Source organism: Cupressus sempervirens, chromosome 3 (assembly GCF_028749045.1).
Source record: "Cupressus sempervirens isolate cs-2001-9-10 chromosome 3, ASM2874904v1, whole genome shotgun sequence".
Classification (NCBI taxonomy): Eukaryota; Viridiplantae; Streptophyta; class Pinopsida; order Cupressales; family Cupressaceae; genus Cupressus; species Cupressus sempervirens.
In genome coordinates, this window is record NC_143120.1 from 686188468 (window position 1) to 686196767 (window position 8300).

At 32.9% G+C, this 8300-nt stretch overlaps 1 pseudogene; it reads left to right on the forward strand.

Moving 5' to 3' along the window:
- The first annotated feature begins 6940 nt into the window (after positions 1-6940).
- On the forward strand, positions 6941-8272 carry LOC149568601 (aspartic proteinase nepenthesin-2 pseudogene; annotated as a pseudogene).
- Positions 8273-8300: the final 28 nt, after the last annotated feature.

Genomic DNA, 8300 nt, shown 5'->3' on the forward strand with positions numbered 1-8300 from the left:
ATCATGGTTCCATCTCTATTTTATCAACAACTTATTTAATGATTTTCAGGCGTACTCACACTTGTGTAGTCAGATATAGTCTATGTCTTGTACTTGCATACACTTGCATTATCGACTGACAAGATACAATACATATGCATATATACAATAGGGACAAACAAGTAAGGAGTAGTGTGACATCATGTAAATCTCTTATAGTAGTGACTACAACTACCTTCCCTCAACTAGGAGACATAATGTACAATGGCTTATTCGAATTATATTAAAACTAAATCATAAAGATGAATTAAAACAAGACATAAGAAATATTTCCAACCAATGTATAAAGAGTGAGAGAGTGAATTATAACTCAAAGAAACCTATAAAGGATTATCCAAGGCACATATTAGACAATCAACCATATACTCAATTTCCAAAGACCGTTACATAGATCGTGATCAAATATATAATTCAAATCAAGCAGTGGACATTTTAAAAAATCTCTAAGTAGATTTGCAAAGATGTTTATTTTAAAGATAGAAATGTCTCTAGAAGCTTTTATATCATAAGATTTGAGTTAGTTTTATTGCGCTCATTAGGTTATCTAGTGGATAGGAATCATTATGCTTTAAAATTCTAGTTAAAAAAAGTTTAGTTTTTACTAAAAAATGTTTCTGAATCAAAGAGTAATGAGATTAACCTTATCTTCCAACATATCCCAAGTGTGATTCTGATATCTTCAAACTCTACTTATAATTGTCTAGAGTAGAGGTGAATTTGCATTAAAAAACTTGAGCAGTGAGAACTAAAATATGCATAGATTAGCATCAAATTATCAACACTTCCCCTTAATGCTAAGACTCACAATTTCATCTCTAGACACTCATACTTAACTCCTACAACTCAAACTGCAACTTCAAATTTCTAAAGTCTTATAGATAAACATACTACATCAAATCTAATTAAACTATTTTCTTACTTATTTCTCTCTTTCATGAGAGATCACAAGCCTTAGTCTTCTCATTTCTTTCTCTAATATAAAGAATACTCATGACACTTCCATGTGTCAACCAAAATAAGTAGTCATCAACTACTTCAATCAAACATTTCTAGATCAAGAGAACAAAAAAAAATATTAGGTGCACCATCTAAAACTTCTAGATCAAGAGAACAAAAAAAAATATTTTCTGTTACAAGAGGCAACTCAAACTGATGGCTTTGGTTTCAAGATCTTATTATCTTTTTCCAAAATGTTTACCTTATTACCCAAATCTTCATTCTTTTTCTTAATTGTATCATACAATTTTAAGTTGTCATTTAACTCAACATTTTCCTTTTTAACCTTTTTCATTTCTTTCTCAAGATTCCCAATTTGACATAATATTCATGTCTCTCATTTCTAAACAATTTCAAATAGTCTACTAATTATGAATTGCAGTTCTTTAATTTTCTCAATTCATCATTCCAAATATCATTTTCACAAAGTAGACTCAACTTTTTGTGTTAACCATATTGTCAGATCATCCATTTTTTGTGTAATATTTAAAGTCCAATTTTTTGTTTTTCATATTTTATTTCTCACTACCAAATAATTTCAAAGAAAATTGATATGCATTAGTTTTTCTCCTTCTTGTATGTGGTCAATTAAATCTGAACAACACTTATATCACTCTGCACATTCCCTCGATATTAGTCATATAGTAGTTACGATGATTTGTATAATTAAAACTTTAGATAGATATTCAATTTATCCTTATTAAAACATTGTATAACCCACTATTGGTGGTGTGAAGAGATTATAAATAACAGAAATGTAATTCATTTTGAGGAGAACAATCAATAAATATAATATTGTTTATCTGCTCTATTCTACCCTGAATCTTTGCTATCATGTTTTACATTTTAGAATTCATCTTGATTCCTTTCAAGCTCCAATGGATGCTTATAGAATAATGTTATCAATTATCTTCATAGAATATTGAATCGAGTGAAGCAACAAGATTCAAGTAAAGTTTTTAGTTCGCATAGGTTTCATGTTCCTTGTCCACTAGGCCTCCCATCTGTACCATCTACTCTAAAATTTCAAAACGCATATCCAATATTTAAAAAATTATCACCAAAATTTGAGTAGGCTAGGAGACTCGTATCCTTAAATGAAAAATATTTAAATTTTAAACATTATTTAGAGAAAATAGTATAAAATTATATAGAAAATATTAGAAAAGGTAGAAAATAGAGAATATATTATAACAGTTAGAAAGTTTAGAAAGTTTAGAAAACAATAGAAAATATTTATTAAATATAGAAAATTATTTAGAGAGAATATTAGAGAATTTAAATATTTTTATTTTGTTTTTGGTAAAATCATTAGAAATTTTTAGGTAAAATTTTAGAATCAACTATTTGAAATCTTTGATAAAAATTAAAATATTTAGAAAATAGTACAAAAGTTCTTCTAGCATAAGTAAAAATCTATCATTCAAGCAAATGAATAATTTGATCTCCTATATACCTATATTAGTATTTTTTTTCATTGAGGATGACATCAATATATTTCTTTGGTTCATGTTGAAATAGCCATATTCAATTGGTGTTTGTCTTCAATTATCATTAATTTAATGCCCTTTAATTAATGAATACATGCACATAATTCTTAAATGATGATTTCTTAAAAATTTTAAATTTTTAAATACCCCACAAGTTCAAATTTTTACCATAGTATATCACATTATATTTCAACTAAGTTTCCCTCTACTAGAGTTCCTTGAATACAATAAATTAATCTACATGAGATTCAAAATACAATTCTATAAAGCACTATCAAATTACACTTTTTTATAACAATCATTTCTTATTTTTAAAGTAATCATATGAAATTTTTTAAATGAGATGAAAAGTAAAATGAGAATAAGTTGAAGGCATAGACATATTGACTAAGAGATTATGATAAATGTAAAATTAATTTAAATATTTGAAAACATACAAACATAGAGAAACACATTATACAATGGGCTTTTAAACTTCTTTTAACAATATTGATCTCAAGTGGGACACCAAATTTATTTGGAAGTATGATAATTGGGTTATCAGTCAAGTGCATGGAAATACACACTAAGTCAGGGTGTGGACACAAGAATGTGATTCATTTCCGTTCTAGGATAATTAAAAAGGAGATGCATGCATAGATAGAGAATTAAGGATAGGAAAACGGCTTTGTCTAGACACATATATTTTACAACTATTTCAAATTTATATTTGTTAATTTTTCTTCTAGCATGATGTTGTCTTCCCTTGTAATTATCTTTTGAATGTTAAAAATTATTATTTTCTTTGGTCTCTTGATCTCAGCCATCCTATTTGTTGAGTATACTTTTGGCAAAATATAATCGCTTGTTTAGCTATTTATTTGGATCTTATAAGCTCTCTCCACCATGTGCTCTTTATAGATTAGTGATCCTATATGTGCAATCATTTTTAATTTTGAGCTTTTGTGAAAGATTTTATTTTCTTTTGCCTCCTTCTTCATACCAAATTTTTCTAGATACTCACCTCCAAAATAATTCTACTTTGGATAAAATATCTTCATATTTTCTTAATAATTATTTTTCTTTTTATATGTTTTTCTTGATCCATCACTTCTTTCATCACTTAGTTATTTAAAATTTCATTTTTGTCAGTGGGCCCTTGGTCTACCAGTGAAGTTGAATGGTTCTTAAAGAGCCTACCAAGGATCAAGTCTCATTGAGCACATGGCTCCAATATTGAAAACGGGCGAGGTTAGGATCATTGCCCCTGGCGAATTTGGAAAAATGGATACCCCTTAGTCCTTGGCTCTTAGCTGAAGAGGTTCAGTTGTAAGGCTTGTGCTCCCCTATCAGGTAGCTAAAAATGATTCCTAGAAGATCTCCATCAAAAAAATCATTAATTTTATTCTTCTATGTTTCTTTAGGCTCAAACATATTCCCAAATCATTCCCTATCTGAATCTTTCCTTTGATTTTCTTTAACCCATACATGAAGCAAATTACTTTTGAACCCATAAAACATTATTTCCACTACGATATTTTTAATTATTTAACAAAAATTTCTTCCTTCAAGAACATATTTTAAAATTTAAAAGGTGTATTTATTGTGTTTCACTTCCCTACTAATTTGAAACTAAAGAAGGAATTTCTCTAAACGTCAATTGTAGATTATTGTTAATTTTACATTGTATGTAGCCTAATCAAATTCTCACCAAAAAGAATCTGTCTTATTTGTTTGAGAAATATTTTTGAAGATTGAAATTCTACTATTCAAGGTTTAAATTCCATTTTTAGTGTAAATTTCTACAAAATTATTATGGTTTATTATATTCCTAAAATCTATTAATGCTAGGAATTATTTAGTTATTCCTCTAGTATGTTCTGAGACATCTAATGTTTTTTGATGGATTTGAGACATGTGATACTGCATTAAAATATCTTCATATAATAGCATTATGATTATGATTATTCCTCAAGGGTGTTATTAATCAACATTAAATGTAGAGTGCTACTAAAATTCTTAATGAGACAAATCTATGAGTTTGTGACTAGCTAATTTTTTATATGCCACATCTCTTGAACTCTAGAGAACTCCAAGTCCTCCCAATTCTCCATTTTTGTTCCACCATTTATAATATCCACCCTCGTATCCATTTCATAAACTAGTTTGTCTATTAGTTACCCATTTGGTTTCTTGAAGAATTATTATTTGTATTTTGGATGAAAATAAGCATCACATCTTAGTGACCTTTACACCCCCAATATTCCATGTAATAATTCTCATGAGTCACTAAGAAGGAACTTCCCCTTCCCTATATTAAATTGAAGTTCTGATCTTAGTTTGATCACCTATAGAAGTATCCCCTTTTCTTAGTTCAGTGATGCATATTTTCTTTTCTTTTCTTTTTGTTGATTGAGCACAAGTTCTACTCTCTTTTCCTTTATATGTTTGTGCTACTCCCAATTCATCTCCCTCTGTTTCTGTTACCACCTTTATTAAAAGGCTTCATAGTTTCATCATCTTCCTATAGATAAGATTCTTATTGGGTGCTTCTAATCCAATCCATACTTTAAAATGAAGAGCTTTTCATAACCAGTCATAAAATAAAATTATAATAAAATGTGCAACTTACATAACTCTTTATTCATGTTTATCTCCCCTACGTTCTTTAGTTTTATACACTCTACAATACCCTATATCTACTCAATTAACAACTACTTAGTATTTTCATACCCCTCATCCCTATCTATTTAATGATTATCTTCTCCTATTTTGGTTTCTCACTCCTTAGTATCTTCACTTCTCATGCTTTTTTCTGCCTTTTATTTTATAATTTTTTTAACTTGTACATGTGCTCTTTCACAAGATAACTTTTTTCTTCTCTTAATTTAAATCTTCAAAAACATTTTTAATGTTCGGATAACATCTGTATGATCATTAGATTAATTTATACAATTAGGTTATTAATTAAATGAGTATCATAGCTTCCCTATTTTTAAAATGAACAGTCAAGACCATAACTTTAGATTGGTCCTATCAAGGCATATCTAGAAAAGTGCACTCTTGATCATTCTATAGAAACAACAAAAAACCTAATAGAACAAAACAACAATAAAATATTTTTTACACTGTAAAGTATATTTTGTAATTAATTTAAATATTCTTCCTTATATTGTTGTCTTAAAAATGCAATGATACTTTTCTTAGAGATATATATCTTTATCGTGACTCGAGATCAAAATTTAGTGTGGATAAAATAAATTTAAATGAAGTTAATGATATGCCACATATATAAAGAGTAAGAATATCCCTTTTGACATCTAAAATAACCATAACCATAGATATAGAACTTATGCATATCTAAGGATTTGACCAATAATAGTTGCAATACTTTCTAGAAGTTGAAAATGAGGATATATCTAGATGACATATTTTCTGACCTATGAGTTCCGAAATCATAATTGCATTACGTTTCTAAATTCACATCAATTTTAAGGCTGCATGCATTGTATTTACATGAACAAAAGGAATTATTGATTGATCAATATATCATTTGGTTAGCTATACATCTATTTAAAGTATATTAATTTATTTTGATATGCATTTTTTAGATCTGAGGTTAACTCAGGAGTTCCTTAGAGTTTGTCACACTGATAAGATCAAAAAACTTTTTAATTTTGAAGGACAATGATTATGTTTGAGAATGTTTCATTCTTTCAAGGCTCCATTAACTAGAAAGCTTTCATATGAGAAACTAAATGTGCCACTTATATTGACATTCCACTACAGGAAAGAAGAAAAATCCAATTGTTAGAGGTATCATTTTTACCTTTATAGACGCATCATTTAATATATGCTGAATATTAAAACTTATACCATTTATTAAATTTGTCTCGACTAACTAAAGGGATCAGCTTGAATAATTGAAATCAGAAAGAAACGTATCAATTTAATAACTGAATATCTTCGAATAAAAGCTCTCTAAAATGATTAACTGACTGGTCTAAAACACTTCGAAAGGTACGGTAATAGAAAACAACATTCGCTTTGTTTGGAATTTGGATCTCAACGGGGCCAGAAGATTCAATATGAAGCAGGAATATTGAGTGTACGGAAACACTAGGTAAGTGAAGGCGTGGACAGGGGAAAGAGCGATTTCTATCCTTTCTAGAACAATTCTAGAGAAGATGAGACGGTCACAGATAGAGAAAGCGGAATTAAATAAACTCATCCAATCAAGCGCATCTAAATAAGAGAATCGGTCCTGTTATTGGGACAAGTGGGGGAATATGTTGAGAGGAGAGTCAAAAACCAGTTTCAATTTCAGTAACGACCGAATTTGATTTAAGGCTCTTCCTCGCTCTCTATATAAACACCATATGGAGTGGTGTTGATGAGAGCAGAAAACGTTTTGCAGATTTAGAAAAGACAGAGAAATGGGGTACTGTTCAAAGGTGTTGGGTTTTGTGGTCTTGATATGCTTGGCTATTCCAATGATATCATGTTCTTCGGACAGACTATTTAGTGCTTGGCCCAAGTCCAGCAGCGATGAGAATGTCAAAGTAAGGGTGAACATGACGCGCAGATCAGAGGGAGAGTTGAGCTTCGCTGCGCGAATTCGTTCGGCTGTGGATCGAAGTAAGGGAAGAATGAAGAAGATAGAGGCGCACATAAGAGGTGAATTGGACGCTGAAACGCCGGTTCAAGTCGGGGATGGAGAATTTCTGATGAGCGTTGGTGTGGGAACGCCGTCTGTGAGCTTTGAGGCGATTGTGGACACGGGGAGTGATCTGATTTGGACTCAGTGCAAGCCTTGCCAGGAGTGCTTCTCTCAGCCCACGCCAATATTCGACCCCTCCAAGTCCTCCACTTTCTCCACAATTCCCTGCGGCGATTCTCTTTGTGACGCATTGGGGAGTACACAGACGGGATGCAGTCCAGATTGTACCTTTATGTATCAGTACGGCGATGGCTCCTTCACCAGCGGTGACCTGGCTTCGGAGACACTGTCAATTGGGAGCAGCAAGGTTAAAGGCGTTGCATTTGGATGCGGGCATGACAACGAAGGGCAGGGATTCTCTCAGGGCGGCGGTCTCGTGGGACTGGGAAGAGGTGGTCTCTCTCTCATCTCACAGCTCGGTTCCAAAGCAGAGAACATGTTCTCCTACTGTCTCTTGTCCATCGCCGACTCTTCTTCGCAGACCAGCCCTCTCTTTTTCGGGGAGGGCGCTTCCTTGAGCGGAGGCAAGACTTTGTCGCTCATTAAGAGCAGCGTCATTCCCACTTTCTGGTACATCCCTGTCACAGGGATCACCCTCAATGGTAAGGCCGTAGATATTCCTCCCGGAACTTTTGATCTGCAGCCGGACGGCAGCGGAGGTATGATCATCGATTCCGGAACCACAGTGACCATTCTGGACGAGGCTGCCTACTCTCCTCTCAAGACAGCCATCCAGTCCGCCATTCACCTCGCTCCTGTAGACGGCTCTTCCACAGGCTTGGATCTCTGCTACGGGACATCGTCCACTAAGGACCTCGCCCTGCCGACCCTCACCTTCAACTTCAAGGGCGCCGTGGATTACGAGCTCCCAGCGGACAACTTCTTCATTCAGGTGTCTCAAGACCTTTCCTGCCTCGCAATGTTGGGCGTGCCCTCGGGGAACATTCCTTCCATCTTCGGCAACATACAGCAGCAAAATTTCCACATCCTCTACAACGACGCTCACAACACGCTCTCTTTCAAGCCCACCAAGTGCGACTCTCTCTGAGCATTCGTTATCCTCCTCCTCTTCTCTG